The 23,030-nt window shown below is 45.7% G+C and overlaps 1 protein-coding gene and 1 pseudogene across 2 annotated transcripts in view; both read left to right on the top strand.

The window, feature by feature from the left end:
* LOC146859544 (CD5 antigen-like) overlaps positions 1–23,030 on the top strand; it is a 1,596,548-nt gene that overhangs the window by 324,603 nt on the left and 1,248,915 nt on the right. The window lies entirely within an intron of this gene.
* LOC146859547 (endogenous retrovirus group PABLB member 1 Env polyprotein-like) lies at positions 9,112–10,515 on the top strand (annotated as a pseudogene).

Here is a 23,030-nt window from a genome sequence, read left to right as displayed (position 1 = left end):
AAGTACGACAATATCCAATGAGAGAAGTCCCTCCGGTATGGAAGGACGCCATTGTGGCAAATGCTGCTCAAGGTATTGTTGCTGTGCCAGCTCATTTTCAGCGGGTTTAGGTGCATGTTTCTTGGAAGCGAGCTGAAGTTTTAGCACTTAAGCAGACCTTGCCTGACCCCCGTAAAAATCCAGCTGGATATTATAAGGAATTATCACAGACTGCAGAATCCTGCGTCATGAATTTAGCCGATATAGACATGTTTGGGAACGTTGTTCCACAGCCTTTGTGGGGAAAGATTCGCAATACAGATCACGCACCAGAGTTAGGCGACACATGGGTTAATATTAGTGCTGCTGATACCAGACAAGTTGGTGGTGCTAAGCCTGAGCCCTTGGTAGCAGAACTCCCTGCTAGAATCATTACTTACATGAAAACTTTAATGCCTGCGATGCGTGTAAATTGGGATAAATTGTCTGCGTGTAAGCAGAAGAAAGATGAGACAGTGTCTGATTTCTTCACCAGGTTTGAAGAAACGTTTATCGACCACAGTGGTCAAGATATGAGTACCGAAGGTGGTCAACGGTTATTTGTCGACAAATTTGTGCATAATTTACTTCCGGAGCTATGTAAGAAATTGAAAGATTCAGAGAGTTCTTGGGCTGTTTCCTCTTTATTTATTTATTTATTTATTTATTTTGGCATTTATAAAGCGCGAACGAATACCCGTAGGCGTCTCGGCGCTAGACTAAACAACTGACTCTCCACAGCATTAAGAAAGACACGGGGAATTACTGGTTAAACAACCAAGTTTTCAGGCTCTTGCGAAACTGGAATAATGATTTACTTGATCTGATATGCTGCGGAAGCATATTCCAGATCTTGGGAGCTGCTGCCGTAAAGCGGCGGTCACCCCATGAGACAGTTTTAGAGCGTGGGACCATTAGATTATTAAGACTCGAGGATCTGAGTTGTCTAGTAGGTCTATAGAATTTAAGTTGGTCCTTGAGAGGACGTGGACCTTGGTCATGTAGGGTTTTATAAAGTATACAGAGAGATTTGAAAGTGATCCTGTTCTTAATCGTCAACCAATGGAGTGTCTTGATGGTGTCCGAAATGGGTGAAAACTTGGGTGATCTTGTCAGGAGGCGTGCTGCCGCGTTCTGAATGGTTTGTAGTTTTTTTATAACTCTGGTTTGACCATTAAGAAAAAGCGAGTTGCAGTAGTCCAGAGAGGAAAGGACCAACGAGGTAACCAGAGTTTTGGCGGCTGCATCAGGAAGAACTGGCATGATTTTCCTTATCATCTTTAACTTATAATGAGCGGTAGCTGCTACTTTATTGGCGTGTGCCATAAAGTTTAGATGATCATCAAAAACAATTCCCAGGTTCCTAACCTTGGAGGTCGGATTGGGTGGAGTGCCGAACTCAGGGGGCCACCAGAGAGCAGGCCAGCTCGGAGAGAGGGGTCCAAAAATGACCACCTCCGTTTTGTCGGAGTTGAGCTTTAGGCAGTTCCCTGCCATCCATTCTCCTATCTGGCTCATAGTATTTTGAAAGCGTTCTGCCACTTCCTTTCCTTTATCCTTAATAGCCAATACAAGTTGTGTATCATCAGCATAAGAGGTTAGGCTCATCCCAGATGCCTTTATTATACTTGCAAGGTCCGACACATAGATATTAAAAAGCGTCGGACTCAGGGATGAGCCTTGGGGAACCCCACACGGGAGCGACAGCTTAGCTGACTGATATGGGCCCAGTGTGACCACCTGAGTTCTGTCGGCAAGAAAAGACGCGATCAACTCTCTGGCTAGATGGTCAATGCCCTTCTTCCCGATACGGTCGACCAAGATCTTGTGGTCGACCGTATCAAACGCCGCCGAGAGGTCCAACAGTACAAGCAGCGCTGTCATGCCCTGATCCCGGGTGGTTCTAATATCATCCGCTGCCTTGAGAAGGGCTGTTTCAGTGCCGTGGAATTTACGAAAACCGTACTGTGTGTCATCCAAGAGCAGGTTTGTTTCTAGGTATTCTGAGAGCTGCTGATTCATCGCCTTTTCTGCCACTTTAGCTAGGAAGGGAAGACTAGCTATGGGCCTATAATTCTTGAGTTCTTCAGTGTCCAGACTGGGTTTTTTTAATAGAGGTTTGATCAGCGTGTTTTTAAGGCAATTAGGGTAGATCCCAGAGGTCAGTATAGTATTGCAGACCTGAGTAATGGCCGGGGCGGTAATGTCCATTGCCATAGAAAATACTGCGGGAGGGCAGGGATCCAGGGCCGAACCTGATTTAATAGAATTCATGATGGTAATTATTTGATCCGTGGAAAGGGTCCTGAAGTTAGTCAAGGAGCTAGTGGTTCTGGTGTGAGCAGGGGGTTCCTTGCTGATGTGATTTTGAGAGGAAAAGGCTTGGTAGATGTTATTAACCTTGGAGTAGAAAAATTCTGACAGTGCGTCACAAAGTGGTTGGGACGGGGGTGGGTGTAGGTCTGGCGCATTACCAGTCAAAGTTCGTGTAATGGTAAACAGTTGTCTGCTGGAATTTTTGGATGTTTCGATTTGCTCGCAGAAGTATATTTTTTTGGTAGCCACAATCGTGGATTTATAAGTGGCCAGGGATTCTTTGTAGATAGTTTTACTTTTAGAGTCGTAGCTTCTGCGCCATTGCCTTTCCTTGTTCCTGCTTATCTGTTTTAAGACTCTTAGTTCTTCAGTGAACCACGGAGCGGAAGGAGTGCTTCTGTTCCTGGAGTAACGTTTAGTCGGTACCAGATGATTTGAGGCCTCGCTAAACCAGTCGTGAAATTGGTTGGTAGCGATGATAGGATCAGCAGATAGGATGGGGTGGGTTTCATCTAGTAATGCTACAAGTTTATTCCGGTCTAAACTCTTCCAAACCTTGAAGGAAGATGTTATAGAGGGTACAGTGTTATTCTTCGCTGCTTCCTTAATTTTTAGACTGCTGAAGATGGCATGATGATCCGTCCAAGGCATGGGCGAGATGTGTGATATATGTAGGCCCTCTGCGTTGGAGAAGATACCATCTAGCGTATGTCCTGCTTTGTGAGTGGGGGCAGTTATTAGTTGTTTTAGGCCCATAATTTCTAGGTCCGAAATGAGGGCAACGGTATCCCTATCCTCCAGCTGTTCTAAGTGAAAATTCACATCGCCCATTATTGTAACAGATGCTTCTGTGGCTAAGACTTCTGTTAAAACACTGAGGTTGGTGAGGAAGTTTGCTTTGGTCCCCGGGGGACGATATAAAAGTACACCCTTAAAATTATAGAGAGCTGTAAGTTTTATATCGAAGTACATAGCTTCACAAGCGGTGACAGGGATGGGTGATGTTCGGATTTTGAGGTGCTCTCGAATTATAATCGCTAGCCCTCCACCCTTTTTTCCAAGCCTGTCCTGTCGATAGACTTTATAGCCAGAGGGAACTGCCACCGCAAAGTCGGGGCCTGAGGCGTCATCTGCCCAGGTTTCTGTGATGTACAGTACGTCCAGGTTATTATCATTAATAAGGTCAGCAATTTCTTGGCTATGTTTGACTAAGGAGCGTGCATTAATAAGTGCCATTAAAGTGGCCACTTCATTGGTGTCATTCTGCTGGTTAACAGCGACCATAGTGTTATAGGTCTGGATCATAATGCTGCAGTGAGGGCAGGTCAGGTAGGCGTCCTTATATAATAGAGAAGGATCATATCTAGTGCATTGTGAGGAGGGGGCAGGATGAAGCTTCATAAGAGTTGAGCGGTCATATGTTTGCCTGATTTGAGAGGAGAACACAACAGGGGTCGTGGCCCTTGGCCCGGGACAGGCGCGGACGGGCGCAGACGGGCTTGCCTTTGGCGCGCCTTCGGCGCGCCGCCGGCGCGCCCGCTGCGCTCGCCCGCTGCGCGGACGAGTATTCCCTCCCATTTATCCGTGTGAGGAGGGCGTAGGCGTCGAGCAGCTGCAGCGCTACCCCTCCCTCACCCAAGATGGCCGGCCCCTTCCTTCACAGCGCGAAAGTATGACAGAGCGCGCGAGGAGTGAAGGCAAGGCAGCGAGGCACAAGTAAGTAGCAGCAATTAGTGGTTAAAAAGTAATTAAAAAGGTTTTGACACAGTGAATAACATCAATGGCTAAAATACAGTACGATAAAAATTCTTAAGCGCTAAGTGAAATCCCCCGGCTTCCGCCTCAGGGGAGAGACCAGTGTAAGTCAGCGAGATGCAGAAACTGACTGGCTAAATACTCTGGGAGGGCGTAGGCGTCGAGCAGCTGCAGCGCTACCCCTCCCTCACCCAAGATGGCCGGCCCCTTCCTTCACAGCGCGAAAGTATGACAGAGCGCGCGAGGAGTGAAGGCAAGGCAGCGAGGCACAAGTAAGTAGCAGCAATTAGTGGTTAAAAAGTAATTAAAAAGGTTTTGACACAGTGAATAACATCAATGGCTAAAATACAGTACGATAAAAATTCTTAAGCGCTAAGTGAAATCCCCCGGCTTCCGCCTCAGGGGAGAGACCAGTGTAAGTCTCTTCAGCGCAAATATTGGCTACTGCACAGTACTATGAGAATAGAGATAAAGATGAGAAGGATAGAGCCGACAAGAAAACTAAAGAGTTAAAAATGAAGGTTCTGTTACAGCAGGCGTATCCGCCACGTGGTGGTCAGAGTAACTATCAACAACCTCAACAGTTTCAGAGAAACTAGCAAAGGTTCGGGTTTTCTCAACAGCGTGTTCCTGTAGGTCCCAATCAGTGTTCATATTGTAAGGAAGAGGGTCATTTCAAGTATAGTTGTCCTGTTTTGTTACAGCGTACGAATGGTGTTTTTGGTGCAAGAGGTCGAGGTGTGCAACAAGCTCCTAGAGGTAGAGGATGTGGAAGTCTTCCCCAGAATGTGCGTCCACTTCCATATCAGAATGCGATTAATAGTTTTGACCACCAAGCAAACGCGTCTGGTAGGCAGTATTATGCTGACGACTACTATGCGGAAGATGAGAATATGGAAGGTAATGATTGCTAGGATAGCCATAGACAAAGAGAGGGAATTGTTTCAGTTCCAGTGGATCAGAGTGGACCGTATGTTAAGGTGACTACATCAGGTGTGTCAGAACCTTTTCTGTTGGATACCGGTGCTACAAAGAGTTCCATTATGCATTCAAAACTCCCTGTCGCGCCTTTGTCTGGCGAAATGAATGTTTCAGTAGGTTTTTCTGGCGCCCCAGTTAGGAACCCGATCTCTAGTCCTATGCCCCTTTCTGTTGGACCTTGTGAGTTGGAAGCACCCCTTATCCTGACGACAGGTTGTGGTGAAAATCTTTTGGGACTAGATTTGTTGAAAAGATTGCATGCAACATTATATTGTTCTCCCTCTGGAGTGCAACTTACACTGGGTAGGGAAGTGATTTCTCCAATGTATTTGTCGAAGGATAAATTTCCGACGGAATTGTTGTCTCTTCCTGATTCTCTTTGGGCTACTGGTCCTAATGATGTGGGCCTTTTGGAAATACCGCCATATGTCGTGACATTGAAAGCCAATGTTAAAATGCCACGCATTCCCCAATATAAAATATCTAGCGAAGGTGAAAAAGCGTTGTTAGCGATCATCTATGATTTGATTGAAAAAGGTGTAATTGAAGAGACAAGAGGCAACGTTTGCAATAGTCATGTTTTGCCTGTTTTGAAACGTACTGACCCTTCTCAGCAGCCTGTTTACAGGTTCGTGATCGATCTTAGAGAGGTCAATAAAATAGTTGTGCCACAGTTTCCAGTTGTACCCGATATCACTGCTCTATTAACTATGATTCCAGCTTCCGCCACCTGGTTTTCGGTGATTGACTTGAAGAATGCCTTCTTCAGCATCCCGATTGCCGAGGAAAGTAGGGATATTTTTGGTTTTAGTTTAGGAGGTCGAAGCTTTCGTTTTAAACGCGCTCCTCAAGGCTACTGTGAAAGTCCATCAATATACAGCCAAGCCTTAAAAACACAACTTGATTCGAATGTTGACGATTTGCTAATAGCAGCAAATACTGAAGAAATTTGTAAAGTAGCCACCTTGTCGTTGTTACGTCATTTGTCTGATTTGAATCACAAAGTGTCTCTATCGAAATTGCAATATTGTCGACAAGAAGTGACCTACTTAGGTCATCTCTTATCGAAGGAGGGAAGGAAACTGACCCCAGAAAGAATTCAGGCAATTGAAAAATTGAGTGTGCCAAGAACACAGAGAGATGTAGGTGCTTTCTTGGGTATTACATCCTACTGTAGGCAATGGATACCAAATTTTTCTTTGCTGGCCAAAACTTTGGTAGCATTAACCTGTAAAGACATACCGAATCCTGTTCCATGGTCTGAAGATTGTCCGAAAGGTTTTTCCGAGTTGCGTAAAGCATTATGTTCAGCTCCTGTGTTGGGTACCCCAGACTACAGTAAGCCTTTTACACTGTATGTCCACGAGAAAGAAGGTTGTGCATTGTCAGTGTTGATACAGTCTTTTGGAGACAAACAGCATCCATGTGCGTATTTTTCGTCGACTTTGGATCCGGTAGCTAAAGCATTGCCAAGTTGCTTGAGAGCCACAGCGGCAGCAGCTGTTTCTATTCGACAGTCTGCTGGTTTAGTAATGAATAATACGTTGATTGTGATGGTTCCACATGCAGTAGACACGTTGTTAAACAGGACCAAGACACAGCACTTAACTAGTGCTCGATTGTCAGGTTACGAGTTGACACTGTTAGCGAGTCATGTACACATAAAGAGGTGCAATACGTTGAATCCAGCCACGTTATTGCCGATCGCAGCAGAGACAGATGATGAGGTTGAACAGCATGATTGTCTTTTCAGGACAGAAGAAGAAACGAAAGGGAGAGTGGATCTTAAAGATACTCCTCTTGTAGAGTGTGATGGTACCTTATGGGTGGATGGTTCATGCTTCAAGCTTACGAATGGTGATACGACTGCAGCATATGCTGTCACGACTTTGCATACGATTGTTGAAGCTGCACGTGTGCCACATAATTCAGCTCAAGCAGCAGAGTTAATTGCACTTACGAGAGCGTGTGTGTTGTCGAAAGGAATGAAAGTGACCATATATACCGACAGTCAGTATGCTTTTTGTGTGGCCCATAGTTTTGGGAGATTGTGGAAAGAACGTGGGTTCCTTACTTCGCATGGAACTAAAATTCAGCATGGTCAGTTGGTGAATGAGCACCTTGAGTCGCTGACCTTACCGTTACAGGTTGCGATTGTGAAATGCAGCGCACACAAGAAGGTTACCGATGATGTTGGTCGTGGTAATGCATTTGCTGACGAAGTTGCAAAAGAAACAGCAAAGGATGTGACGAATCGAATGTATGTTGCAGGCCCGCAAGATGGGTTGGTGATGTTGGAATGTGTGAAGATACGATTGAGAGTGTGAAGTCTCTTCAAGCTGAAGCTTCAGAGAAGGAGTTGAGTGTGTGGAGAGAAAGTACGGGTAAATTGGATGAAAATGGTTGTTGGGTTGATTTGTCAGAACATCAGCGATGGTTGTTACCCGATGCGTATGTGCTTGCAGTGGTGACGATGGCTCATGGAATGGCCCATATCAGTGTGAAAGGGATTTGTAAGTTGTTAGCTCCAGTATGGCAAAATGCTGGAATTCCTAAATGTGCAGAGAATGTGGTCAAGAGTTGCATGGTGTGTCTGAAATACAATCCTGGTAGGGGAACCCCAACTCCAGCTGGTCATTTTGCGCCTCCAACGTATCCGTTCGAGGTTTTGCAGCTAGATTTTATCCACATGGAAAGATGCAACAATTTAAAATACGTACTTGTCATTGTTTGTGCCTTTTCAAGGTGGATAGAAGCATATCCTTTGAAAGACAACACTGCCTTATCCACAGCTAAAGCCCTTGTTAAAGAATTCTTCCCTAGGTTTGGAATGCCGAGAATGGTCTGGAGTGATAATGGGAGTGAATTTGTGGGTCGAGTGATGAAAATAGTATGTGAAGGGCTAGGCATCCAGCAGAAGTTCCACGCTGCAAATCACCCCCAATCAGCTGGACTAGTAGAGTGCTATAATGGCACCTTGAAACTTAAGCTAGCCAAGGTCCAAGCGAGCACTCGTCTTAAATGGCCTGACGCTCTGCCTTTAGCACTCCTATCGACAAGAATGACTGCACATTCAAGAGTGGGACTTAGTCCGTATGAGATTGTGTTTGGCCACCCGGCCAACATATGGGGAGTGCCAAGGCCTACAAAATTCAGTGAGATTGAACACCCGGTACTGCTTGATTATTTGTACGAATTGACGGCTAAATTGCGTGTCTTACACCAACAGGTTCACGATACTTTGCCTCAGATTTCTGAAACTCCAGGACATCCTATCAATCCTGGATCGTGGGTGCTGGTCAAAAATTTCAAACGGACGAAAAATGATGAGCCCCGTTGGACCGGTCCCCACCTCGTCCTTCTCTCAACAAGATCAGCGGTTCGAGTGAAAGGGAAAAAGAACTGAATACACGGCGTATACTGCAAGAGGGTCCCTTTGCCTCTACCGTACGACCGGTGGGTCCAGGAGGGAATTGCTGACTCTGAGACTGAGACTGTGCCTCGTTTTGTGCCATTTAGCGATGCACGTGTAAAAGGAACAATTTTGGAACGAGAAAGCAACGACATTTTGCAATAAGCTGTGCCACTGTCAATTCGATTGGACACTACAAAGCCTCAACTTTTGTTTCAAGACCAGACAGTACCTGAGAAAACCCGTTATAATTTGAGGCCGATAAAGAACTATGGACAAATAAAAATTCCTTTTCTTTGCTATTTTTGAATAGTGCAGCTCTCTCATCTGAGAAACTTTTTTTGATTTTTGTTTTTCGAACCACCATCCGGGTTCAGCCTTAGGGTCGCGGGGCCAAGTATTTGGAGTACAAGCCGAAGACGTTAGGTCGACGGTTCTGGTTGGTCTAGGGCGTTTCCCTGAACTGACAGGCGTATTCCTTAGCAGAAGATACTCAACCACCACGAACAGCACGATTAGAGGATGGAGTTTCTCGAGATGGAGAGACCTATTGAAGGAATGAGTCTCAAGAAGAAAATATGTACCATAATGAGCAGAAAATTTTTTTGATACTATGTTTGTTTGTACTGTTTAGTTTAATGATGTTTTTAATAGGATATGTCTTATTTTCTCTACAAGTGACATTTGCATCTACTAAGCAGCCCATACCTCCTCCTACTGTTTCCTCACATTCTTTTCACCCTCTGCCTGAACACGAATCCGCTAGAAGATTAGAATTTGTCAATAATTCATTCATTCAGCTTCTGCACCAACACCAATTGGTAGTAAATACAACTAACTGTTGGGTGTGTGGTCTTATGCCTCATACTACTGACAAAGGTATTCCTTATTTGATTCTGCCTTTCAGCCGAAATGGTTCTGTGTGGACCTATACAACGATGTTCATATATGCTAATGAAGCCAACCCCCTACGTTCCGTGAAAGATAATCCTAAGAATAGTGCTCTAGTTAAGGGTATAGTAGACATGATTAGAGAAGAGATTTCCTATGAGACTATCCCGAGAGATGAGACACTAGCATATATTGAATGGAATATAACAGGATATGGAGCTACTCTGAGTGAGAACCAGCGAGCAAAGAGATCCTCCCCGATTTGGATTGTACCCCATCAGGGTCACCTATGTCTGCAAGGTAGAGGCAAGAATCCCCGAGCTCATTTAGGGAGAAGTATCTGCTCTGAAACATAAGTTTTTGCATCTCAGACTTCCCCTTCGTTTCTAGCAGCTAAGGGTACATATTTCGTCTGTCATGATAGAGCCTATACATGGTTGCCCCCAGATTTCTCGGGCACATGTTTTGTTTCGTTCCTGTTGCCCCCCACCTACACGACCGCGGCAGATTACCATAAGGCAAGGATAGTTAGAGGTGTCATCAGTCAAGAAGACACTGCCGGACAAGAACTTGGAGATTTCATAAAGGGTTTTCTGCCGTTTTGGGGTCCCATGGTTAACAGCAGGAACATAAGGCAATTGACAAGAGTGGTCGAATCGACGGTAGTTGAAACAGCCGGTGCCCTTAGTAATTTGACTGCTGAGCTCCAGTCGGATCGCCTTATGACTCTTCAGAACAGGGTCGCATTAGACGTCATACTTGCAGACCGAGGTGGGGTGTGTACTGTGATCCAATCAAGTTGCTGTGTTTTCATTCCAGATAACGCTCCGACAGTTTACCAGGCCATTTCCAAACTGCACAAGATTTCCGAATCTATTCACATAGATAGAGGAGATTGGTCATTGGCGGGATGGTTATGGGAACTGATATCCGCCTGGGGTTAGAAGATTATGATAGTCACTGGAATGATCTTAGCCATTCTTTTCCTGTTCTGTCTGTGTATACAGGGTGCTCCTGCAATTTGTGGCATCTGTGCTACATCGTGTATAAGGAAACCTGTATCAAAAGACGAGCTAAGTAATAGGATGATGCTACAACAACATCTCCATGACTTTATGGACATAGATCTCGACTCAGACTAGCATGAGTATGGGTTATTGCCCATGTAAGGGCAAAAGGAGGGTCTGTGGTACTGTAAAATTTGGAACTACGCAAATGATTAGAATACTATGCACAAGCATTTGCGTCATGTTCGAGTGGCCAAATCGCCCGTAATCGGAGTGTTCGTCCTGAACCATCGGTTTCCATTTTAGAACGGCAGCCATTTTGTGGTTGCCCTCACATGGGCTACGGACTAAGGCCGAACATGGGTCTAAAGGACACGCACTCCTTCGATGACTCCTCCGTGACCTGGGCGAACTGACTCCATTGCCCGTGGTCAATCCTGTTCGGCCGGTTTATTTTCCAGCGACCGAGCGAGATTGGTATCAAGGCTCAACGCATCATAAAACCCTTTCATCCCACACAAACCTTGCCTAATCTTCTACACACCTGTCTTTGTTTCCTTCTTTATGATTTGCTTTACGAGGAGGAGGTGCCCGTTTTTATTGAGGGTTTGTCGATATCTGATGAAGTTACCGGACCTTGCCGGGTAGTTGATTAAGGGCTGGACAAACTGAAATATGTGCTCGTCATCATGACTCTGCCTTTTCCTTTGTAGCGGAAATATGTGAATGGACAATCCTTTGTAGTGGAAAATGTGAATGATCAACTGTAAAATAAGGAATGTTTGCCTAAAGCATAATATTTTGTATAAAAAGAGAAGACTGGTTTTGGTAAGTGAGCAGTCTCCTGAGAATATACACCGTGTTGTACTTCTCGGATACCTGTTACTGGCTGCAGCCAATAAATACGATCTTTGACTTCACCGAGAAGACTCTGTGTTTCTGTGGTCTGGAACAGGAAGAACTCGAAGTCTTCGGGTGTGTCCCTGGCACCGCTGGGTTCCGAAAAACCCAGTACTTCAAGACATACTAGAGTAGTGAGGTGTTGCACCTAACTAACCTAGTAGGAGCTACTAGACTCTCTTTAGTTGAGGAAAAGAGGTGCGCTGGTCCCTTTGCTAACCCAACTCCAAGTTCAGCTGACGGACTCTACAGCTCCTGGTCCGGGGTGCTGCTCAGTATAGTGATAATCCTGCCGCTGCTCTCTCCTGCTGATGGACTCAACCGCTCCTGGTCCGGAGCGCTGCCCAGTATAGTGGTAATCCTGCTGCTCCTCCCCCCTGCTGACGGACTCTACAGCTCCTGGTCTGGAGCGCTGCCCAGTATAGTGGTAATCCTGCTGCTCCTCCCTCCTGCTGACGGACTCTACAGCTCCTGGTCTGGAGTGCTGCCCAGTATAGTGGTAATCCTGCTGCTGCTCTCTCCTGCTGATGGACTCAACCTCTCCTGGTCCGGAGCGCTGCCCAGTATAGTGGTAATCCTGCCGCTGCTCCCTCCTGCTGACGGACTTTACAGCTCCTGGGCTGGAGCATTGTCCAGTATAGTGGTAATCCTGCCGCTGCTCCCTCCTGCTGACGGACTCACCCGCTCCTGGTCTGGGGTGCTGCCCAGTATAGTGGTAATCCTGCCGCTGCTCTCTCCTGCTGATGGACTCTACAGCTCCTGGTCCTGAGTGCTGCCCACTATAGTGGTAATCCTGCCGCTGCTATCTCCTGCTGACGGACTCTACCGCTCCTGGTCCGGAACGCCGTCCGGAGCACGTGCCTGCAATTAGAAACACAGTAGCCCAGCAGAGTCAGAGCCTTTCTAGTGCCTTCCGTTGCAGAACGCTTGCTTGAATGAGAAGTCATCGTTCTCTGTATCAGCCTCATTTTTCTCTTTATTGAGTAACGCATGAGACATCTCACGCTTGGATTATATTTTTACCTTTTTCTTGACTACTACCTTAACAGTGAGGCAAGCGCACACTCTCAGGATGAGAGTGGATTCCGCGCTCATATTACTTTTGGGTTTATTGAATCTTTTGATCGTTTCCTTGGATCACAGGTTGGCTACTTGGTCAAGGCCTTTGGATGCCGTCATCAGTTACAACTGCTTGCAGATAACACTTTTCTGTATGAACGGCATGTAAGTTTGTATTGGTGGTGGGGGGACTTATGACTGCTTTCCTTTGCATGGATTGTTCATATCAGGTTGTCTGACGGTGTGCTGGTAACCAGTCTGACACAAACAGAAATTCTCAAGTTCCCACAATGTTTCATTATAGAACGAGTGCACCATGCCCTTGGGCTTCAGCCTCCCCACCCGTCCCCCCCCCTCTCCCCGGGGCTATGGCTGGACTGCCAGATTTCTAAAGAGGATTAGATCCTAAATGAGGTACTTTCTATAAATGATATCAAATATGATTGCTAAAATGTGATGATATTCCCAGATAATACTAAACTTGTACGGAAACAGCAAAGTACATTTGACTCCATGAAACAGAAACTCAGGCCAATGTCCCGCTAAGCTTAAAGTTCTCCACCACTCAAAATACCTCTTCTGTGACCCTCCTAAACTGTCCTGGAGTTGGATAGAGGAATGGCAATCCAGCGCGACATGCACTTAAGAAAGATAAATGATAGGACAGACACAAATGGCAACATGGCAAGTGTCCAAAACAAGTATTCCAAGGACAACATAAGGATAAAGACGCTGCTTACCCATTCTCTCAGGGAATATATGACAATGGAATGCTTAGATTCAGGACCACGATGGAAAATCCTTGTTACGCCCACTTGATTGGGCTTCACTCTCCTCTCAGTCAGACGCAGAACTGGATATCATGCTGAGACAGGCCTCATAAAGAAGATGGTCCGCATTGGACTGCTGTGGTTGAGGTGACAGATACACACTTGTCTTGCTTTCGCCTGCTCTGATCTTGCTTCCTGAGGCATGCTTATTCTCCAGACCTCATACCCTGGGAAGTCTCACTTTGCTCTTTAATTTTGTTTAATGGAGCCATGACCCCTTGTTATTCTTATGCAATCAATCTTTTCTTTATTTTACTTGTTCTATGTGGGATTTGTTTTAGGGATACACCCTACGGGGCTCACAACATCTTGACTGCAGTGATGGGGGACACAGGTTCAGGTTAATTTCTACAGGTATTTCACTGTTTATATGGGTGGGGAAACAGGTGTAGTTTGTTTGTTACTAGATGTACGCCTAACATCAATTGCAGCACACCTTTTTATTCCTACATGTATTTGAGATATTTCCATCCATACATTTTAATACCCAAGCACATGCACAATATAGCGAGCCCCCCCATTGCCTCACTTTGTCAACGGGCTTGTTAATGAAATCAAATATGGAGCTGCGCTTAGGAGGGCTCACAAATCAGCATGCTATTGCTTCAAGAATCCACTGTTTTCCCCAAACGTTTTCACTCTTTTCCCTTCATTTTTGCTGAAACTTGTGTTTGTTGTCCTTAGGACTCGGAGCACTAAATATGATGACATTGGCTTTTATCCACTTGGTACATTTAATTTACTTGTAAAGTACAGTGGTACTACATGTACCCAGGGCATGTAAATTAATTGCCAATAGTGGGCCTGCAGCACTGATTGTGCTACCCACTTACATAGCCTTTTAAACATGTCCCAGACCTGCCATTGCATATTGTGTGCATAGTTTTAAACTGGCATTTCAAACTGACAAAATAAACATTTTCCCACCCTTAAACCTTCCTTTTTAATGTATATACATCACTCCTAGGGTAGGCACTACACAGCCCAAATGGCAGGGTGAAGTGTATTTGAAAAGTATGATGTGAATTTTATGTTTTACAAGGCTTGCCTCTCCCATAGGATAAGATTGGGTTGTATTATTACACCTAATAAGGGGTAACTTCTAAATAGGAACAGGTATACAGTTCGTGTTTAGTGTCTTTGGAATTATAATTAAAATCCTCTTTAATGATAAAGTTGGATTTTAAATTACAGTTTTGTAAATGCCACTTTTAGAACTCTCGCGCTTAGTACTCCATTACGTGGTAAGACCTGAGTATGATATGGGGTGATGTTCATCTTGTGTAAACACTATGTTTCTGCTCACTTTAGTCTTTATTCATTGTGTAGGCTTCACAACCCGTTAGACGTTTGTCCGGTATTCATTTCACCCGACATTGATTTGCTGACCGTTCATTGGTATGACATTATGTTTCGGACCTTTCGGACATTTTCAGTCACGGTTTAGGGTGATGGCTGTTCTTTCACTAGTATTCGTGGTGTTTGTGATCACTGTTTTAGATTGTGTTTTCCAGTCGGTCTTTTACTCATTGGTCCTGTACTGTTTTCTCCTTTTTCTATTTCCACTTTCTGTTTTTCTACCATCATTACGTACTTTTGGCATTTCGTTAGTCCTTTCCTCGCATGAGCCATAATGCAAATATCAATGTATACATATGTTGTAATGACAATCATACAGATCGTTATTGTTTATGTTTCACAGATTCCCCTGACGAAGGGCTTTGCTTTATCAGCCCGAAATGCATTGGGAACTCTTACATTGAGACGGTTGTTTTTGATCATTTGTTAACGCTGTCTTATGCCACAGCAACTATGAACACCGATATTCTTCGATAATAAAGAAGAATTATTGTGCAATCAACATATGACTTCGATTGGATTCTGTCTGATTCAGCGAATATCTTTGGACTCACAATATTTTAATGTGTTTCATGTGAAGCATATTGTTACCTAATGTTTATGAATGTGTTAGATTCACACTGGATAGTGTTTTTTGTAGTGCATTGGGCATCCCCAGATACACTTCTGTGTTTTATTTATACTTTTAGAACTTTGGCATTTTCCTGCCTTAGTCATTTAGTGACTGCCCTTGGGTCATATGATTAGCTGAATTTGGCAGTTGGAGTTTGTGTATTCTGCCCAGACAGCTGCACATAATCAAGAGCTTGGGTATGCCTGGATGGACCATTACTGACAGGATGAAGGGTGCAGCTGGGCACAGACCTACTTGCATCTGAATAGGCTGAGTCCTGCCTTCACATAAAGGATTGCATACCCCCTGTAGTTAGGCTGGAGCCAGAACAGGGGAGCCAGGAAACCTGAGCACTTCATAGGGAATTCTATAGAAACTTCTCCCAAGACATCAGCTATTAATGTTGGACCTCAGACACCAACTCTCCACTCAGTCCACTTCTGGACCTGGGGAGGACTCTACCAGGAAGAAGGACTGCAGTGCTGCTGAAGAACTGCCACACTGATAGACTACTGCTCTGCAGGACTGCTGCCCTACTGTCCTGTTGCTCTGCTTCCCTCCTGCCGGAGTGAAACCTAGAACCACCAGAGTGAGTCCAAGGCCTAGTTGGGAGGCCTCCTGATCAGATCATTAGGAACAGACCAGGCTCCAACAACCTTGAACCCAGAATCTGTCCTTTGTGCAGTCTGCCCTCCAAAGTGGTGCCAGTCCAGTCCTGTACCCTTGGAAGTGAGTCTGAAGGTGCTCTGTGAGCACAACTGTGGTCTCAGAAGAACTGATCCATCACCTCTGCTGCATGAGGCAAATCCCAGCAGAACCAACGCATCTCCTCTGCTGTACCATGTCCATTATTCGGGATTTACAATCATTGGAGGCAACCTCAATGGCCTTGTGGATGCAACAGTCAGCAGAGTTGGGTCCCTGCTGGTGGCCACTCAATCTCACACTTTGCATGAGTCCTTTTGTTGCAGCCCTTGACCTGTGTGAGGCGTGGTGCAAACATAATCTAGAAACTGGGGTTACGCTTTCTTTTCTGGGGTGCATAAGTCATTTTTTCACCTGATTACTTCTTTCTGCTACATGCCTAATTGAACTAGACTGTCAGCATGACAGTACATTTAAGAGAACTGTCCAATCATGCAGCCTTGTAATTCAAATACGAAACACTCATTCCCATTCTTCTCCACCATGGAGAACTAATGCACAAAAAGTCTTTAGAGATAGCCTTAGGAACATTTCCATAAAATATTTCCAGATCAACATGGGATCTGTTAGGTCTCCTGAGAAAAACTGGAAGGCATACGGAACGGGATTGGGAGAGATGTGGTTTTGAAGTTGGCCAGTCCACGTCCACGTTTTGCAAAGAGCGGAGCAGTGCGGAGGAGCAGTTCGAAGCTGAGAGGACCCCCTGACCCCCTGAGCCACGACACAGACATAGAGGCCGCAGCCGGAGCCGCCCCCCCTTCTGCCAGTAGCAGTGACAATGCCACTGAGCCCTCTGCACCGCAGGTAGCGCCTAAACCGTAGAAGCAGTAGCAGGGGTGTAACTCGGCAGAAGCCGCGGCGGTGTTCAACGCGGCAGGAGCCGCAGCTGAGATCAACGCGGTAGGAGCCGCAGAAGATATTAACGCGGTAGGAGGCGGCATTTGCGTTCAACAGGACAGGTGCCGAGGACGGAACGGAAGGAGGACAGATAGAAGGGAACGAGGAGGTGGAGCGATCATACCGCGCTCCCTTCGCAGCACTGTGGTCCGCACGGAGGGTGTCTGACAGGAGGGAGTTCTCTCTCCACTACAAGTGGCTCTTTCTTTGAAGTTTCTTCCCATGTGCCCCCCCGTGCAGCTGAAGCACCTCTCCTTTGCAGCGGTAGCCCCGTGTGCCGCTGGGGCCTCTTTCCATTACGGTTGAAGCAGCATGAGCTTTACAGCCGCTAAAGCGTTTTCCTCTTTCGCGACAGTAGCCTCGTTAGTTCCGAAAGCGCGGCGAAAGCCTTTTCTTGTCAAGGCAGTAGTCGTGAGAGTTCCTAGCGGTGTTTTGAGCTACTGAAAATTGTTCTTTTCTTTCTCCTTCCACGGTGACTAGTGGAGGTGTCATCCTTGCCCGGTTTCCTGTTTGCTCCTGTTGGGTCCCGCATTCATTCTTTGGTCCCCTTGTGTGGTGCCATCACTGCTGTTCCTGCCGCCTCCTCCCTCCCGCCGCCGCGTTTGCAATCTCGTGGCCGCAGTGAGGAGGGAGGGAGGGAGAGACTACATTACCCAGGCTCCCCGGCTGTTACCACCCCGGAAGCAGTGTAATACAACCTCCCGCGCCCGGAGGTGCTTTAAATCCGGCCACTCATCCCGCGTCGCGGGCGCGCGCGCGGGCCGCGCCGGGCTAAGCCCGGGCAAAGGGCGGGCCGTCCGAGGCCGACAGAGGCTTTGCTGGGCCTCCCCCCCGAATCATTGGCCGCTGAGTTCTGTGTAAGACTTTTGTGTTGCACAAGTTGTGTGTTGTTTTATTGCTTGCATTGTATTGCTTGGAACCGTGACAGCGTCTTGTATATCACTGCCACACTATGACTTCCTGCACTAGCAAAATTAGGAAATCCGTCGTGGGGGGTTCAGTTAGGGGGACTCTAGATCATTTTATTACTAGGGCTGCCACTGTCTTAGAGCAGGAGATAGCTATAACAGAGCGCCGCCTGTCTCTGGACCCTCTGTACCATAAACGTTCGTCCTTAGGCAATATTGAGAACGCTCTTTCTCCAACTACGACTTCTAATACTGTTATAGACCCTGCACTCGACATGGATTCCATTCTGCAGCCCCATGACGCAATAGATATACTGCCTGCTGCCAAGGTCAACACTAGGCACCCTTCTAACACTCAACTTATAATGGATACCTCAACTGAGGACTTGACCCCAATTAAAATCACCAGAAAAAATAAGAAAAAGCCTCTTAGAAGCAAACCTACTGTCCCTAAATCCTCAGCCAATTCAATACTGCAAAAAACAAAACAGAGGAAAAACTCTCATCTGGTGTCCCTCAAACCTACTCCTCAAACCCAGTTGATCCCAATACCTGTAGAACATTTGTAAGAACACACTCAGAGACCTATGTCTTATCCACCAAACTTATTATACGACATAGAGCACCTAGTTAAATCACTACTCTCTCCATTTGCGGAGAGGATTAAAAATATTGCAATACAGCTAACGTCTTTGGAAACATCTATTGCCTCACTTACTACATCTAATAGGGACTCAAACACCTGTATATCAAAAAATTCTATTCTTCCCTCCAATACTGGGCATACTCTACCTGATCAAAGACCTAGCCAGACAATATTATCACCCAGAAAGGCGAATCCACCCGCTGCTATACCTATACTGGAGGATAGTGTTACCGGCGAAAAACATAGCAGATCCACGCAAATGTATAAACCTGCAGAATTCCTTTGTGATAACGTCAAAATGCAGCCACCCCAGAATCGCAGGGAGGAAATGACTCACCACATCGATCTGCCCCCAGAAGCAGCCCCATATGTGGTGATACTTACTGGCGTCCCGGAACTGGCTACGGGCAAATTAGAGGGATACCAAGAACTTAAAAATAAGGTAGTTCATTGGCTGAGCAAAAGTCGGCCACTCCCTAATGACATCAACGGCGAAATACTTCATGTGAGAAGATTGGGATGGGTGGGTTATAGACCAAAGGATATCCAGGGAGACGTAATTATTATAAACTTCAGAGATCGTAGGGTATCGCGTCATATTGCAGACTGGTATACCCCGACCAGTGGCACAGGCATTTCGACACATGTCCTAAGTTATTTTTACCCTCGTTCTCTCTTGTTAAATCCTCCAAAATTATATTCATTATCCGCGGCCAACATAGAACTTCCTCACTTTCCCGACCTCAAATAGATATGCCATTCTTTACGGCCTGGATGATCTAGATTGACTCCCAAATGTAGAAAATGAGACTGGCAAAACTGTCATTATGAGTCCTTCTCAAACCACCTCAGACTCTGATCTGTTTAATCATAAGATCAACTTTATGAATCCTGGTAAGCCCGAGACGAAGTCAATAAAATCCATTGATTCCTACTCTTTAAATTCTGAGCATACTCCATCAAGCGACAGTTTAATACCCAATCCACACTCGAACCAACATCTGATGAGCGATTCTCTATGCTCACTAATTTCTTGCCAACCACAGGAAATTATCGAGGGCGTTAACGCCGGCATTAAAAACAATTTACGGGGAGAAGGCCTATTGTCTTGGAACGTGGCAGGTCTTCTTGACAAATTGACAAACCCCCTATGGGTTCAAATTGTCTCCACCCATAGCATTATTTGCCTACAGGAAACTTGGAACATTAACGAACTTCATCTTCTGGGATATAAGACTCTACATACCCCAGCTCTTTCTAGCTCATATGGCAGAAATAAGGGCGGCCTAGTGACTTATATATCTGTAGAATCTGAATTATTACATACAAATTTTATTTGGACTGATAACTACCAGATCATATCTTTAACCCCTTCAGCGCTGCGCGGATTCCCCCGCGGTGCTGAAGGGTTCGAGCGCGGGCGGGGCCATGACGGAACGGTTCCGTCATGAGCACAGCTCAACCGATGCTCATGACGGAACCGTTCCGTCATGAGCATGGAAGGGGTTAATAGGTGGTCGCTTTAAAAACATCACTCTGGTAAACTTTTACAACAACATCCCTAGTTCTCTCCATGACTCGGTTCTTAATGGCTTAAAGGCCGACCTAATTAAAATTGAGTCTTACCTTAAAACCGACATGTTGCTCATCTGGGTAGGGGACTTTAATTGCTCACTGTGCCCACTGAGCAATGGAGGTACCTGTGGATTGGATTCTATCAGAGGAGACACTTCTCCCCATTTCTTGCATACCAAACTAGGAGACCTTCTAAACGGCTTAATATCTCATTTTAACTTATCTTATATGAATGAGCTGTGCAATCCATCGAAGTGTTTCAAACCTACCTTCAATGGGAGAGGCTGACACTCTATAATTGATTATACTTTGATATCCTCCAGGTATCCAGAGATCATATCAAATTGGGACACACTTGATTGTGCCATCAGTGACCACTATCCAATAGCGGCGACCTTAAAATTAACCTTAATTGTCGATGAAGATGCAAGGGCAAATTCGTCCCATACTCCACCACTTGCTCTGGGAACTACTATGGGGCTTTACCTTAAATGGGATAAAGTAGTCCCCCCAGTTTTTCTCAATTCCCTGATCAATAATACATATGAGCATATACAGATATGTCTATCCACTACATAAAGCCCCCAGGCAATCAGGCACTCTTTCTCCGTTATTTCGTCGGAGATTAAAAAATTACTCTCTAGAGCACCGAGGAAAGCCTCACAAGGCAGCTCAGGCTGGTTTAATAGTACCTGCTCAAAAGCCCTGAAACACTTAAAAACTACTTTAAAAACTAAACCCAAAAACCAGCTGGAAATACGGCAGGCCAGACAAAAATATCACGCAGCTCGGCTGACAAGAAAAAAACAACTGAAGGCAGAGGCCTGGTTAGCTTTACAGGAAGCTTCCAATATTAGGGACAATACCGCTTTTTGGAAAGCGGTAAATGCACCCTTTTTGCAGTGTACACAGCCCCCGAAGATTGACATGGCTATTACCGCTGAAATCTGGGTTAGCCATTTTGGTACCTTATATGACTCAACAGACCATCTAGCGCACGCAGACACTTTGGATACTCATCATAATCCTCATAAAGAGCAGAATGTCCCTAGCCCTTTTCCCTTAGATCTTACTTTTGATTGTGCCGAGGTGCTTGTGGCACTGACAGAAAGCCCTTCCGGGAAGGCTCCTGGCCCTGACTGTGTACCAATTGATGTTTTCAAATCACACCTGGGCTTGTGGGCTCCCATGCTTACTAATGTTTTAAATTCCTTGAATATTACAGGCTTTATTGACACATGGCCTGAAGCGGTTGTTGTGCCGATCTTTAAGAAAGGCAATAGGAACAACCCTTCTAACTATCGCCCCATTTCACTGCTTGACTCTCTAATGAAAGTCGCAGGACGAATTATTCTAAATCGGATTCATGACTGGCTGGGCGAACAAGATATAATTTCCAATCTACAATATGGCTTCAGACAGGTGTGGAAATGAGCCCAGTAAAGGAATCAGCACTAAATTAGAAACCAGAAGGCCCTGAATTGATAATATACTGGCTGGAGCACACACCTGAGGAGAAACGCAAATGAATCCAATAAGAAAAGGCCCAGCAGGGCCTAAGATCTCTAATTATAATATCACCACTTTAAGGTGGCCTTTTCCGGTTGCTGGACTGCAGAAATGTGCCCCAGTTCTCAATGTTTATTAAGTGCATCCATGGGTGTGCAGCATCTCAGGACTCCAGCACAGAAAGAGTGCACAGTGCCCCAAACTTCCCCTCTCAAAGTATTCCCCAGAGGAGGAACAATATCCAAAAGAAACTAGTAGAAGCCAGGCACATCACAGTGAATGACATGTTCGCCGACAGGCAAGGCTAGTGCCTAGGGCGGCCCTCCATCCACAAGCAGAGTGGTGCTCGAATGATTCATTTTTGCCCCAGGTGGGAGGAGCTAATTGTTGCCACAGTCCAGGTAGCCTCAGAGGGAGCCTGAGTGAGAAGCCTGTGAGGCAGATGGTTGCCCCATGATTGCTTGTCCCCTGGCTCTCTCTTCATAAATGAAAGAGCCATGCTGGGAGAAGGAGACTTGGGCCGGGGGGAGAAACGACCCCAGCAGCTGGCCCCCACCAGCAAAAGAGCAAATGCCTGGTAGGTTGGAGCCAACTTGACTGCGCAGGCTTAGGAACCCGTGCAGTCTTTGGAGGAAGCATGCGGGTGCCCTATAGGTGCAGTAGGAGCACCCACTCCTGGTGAGAATAAAGCCCACTAGTGGCACAACAGAAAGATGGAGAAAAAGAAAAATGTACCCGCCTTGAGCAGCTGAGTCAAGAGCCCACTATAGGGTCAGGTGCTTACAAATAAATGCACACTGGACTCCAGTGCCCCAAGAGGCCTAAACGGGAGTGGCCACCCTAAGGATCCTGGGCTCTGCAGGAGTGACCATCAGAGAAGTTTTATTCTGAAGTAAGTATTTTAGGAACTGGTGCTTTTTCAGGCATGCTTTCGGTGCCTGGATCCTAGCTGTTAGGTTCTCAAAAGGTTGCTGAAATGAGATGTGAGACTCTGATATGTTGAATGTTTTAAACCTTCATTGGGATGGTCAATTGAAAGTGCATGTTTCTGATAACATCTAAAATAGATGTACGAGTAAATAACATTGTAATAGAATAGCTTGTATTCTGTGTTGAATTAATATGGTTATAGTAGACACAGCTTGTTGATCTGCCAGTTTATCAAGCAGCTCTCCTTGTTGTATTAGAAGCTGAGGGGAATATTGTATTTTAAGGGTTATGGCTTGCTGCTGCACAGACTGTTCGAGGTGCCTCCAGCATGGGCTCACTCGGGTGCAATAAGGGCCTGATTTATAATTCAGCATTCAGGGTACTATGTCACAACGGGGATGGATATCCCGTCGGCGGAAACATGCATTCGAATATATTCCATGGGATTTATATTTCTGCAGATGAAATATCCTTCACCGTTGTGATGGAGTAACCTGCCCACCAACATATAAACCAGGCCCTCAATGGATTGCTTGACCTTTGGGAGCTTGCTTTCCTTTAAAGCGTTTTTTTCTATATATAGTGTGGTTGTGTGACCTCACCGTGTAATAAACTCACTACCTGTATTGGGTCCATTGAGGTCTCGTTGTAAAACCTTCGCCCAACCAGGCCTAATGTTCTTGTCCCACTGGTAAGGGCTTGCACAAGGGCTAATTGCA

The sequence above is a fragment of the Triturus cristatus genome, chromosome 3_2 (genome assembly GCF_964204655.1).
Source record: "Triturus cristatus chromosome 3_2, aTriCri1.1, whole genome shotgun sequence".
Taxonomy (NCBI): domain Eukaryota; kingdom Metazoa; phylum Chordata; class Amphibia; order Caudata; family Salamandridae; genus Triturus; species Triturus cristatus.
Note: the sequence above shows the minus strand (reverse complement) of the source record. Positions and strands in the feature narration are given on the sequence as shown.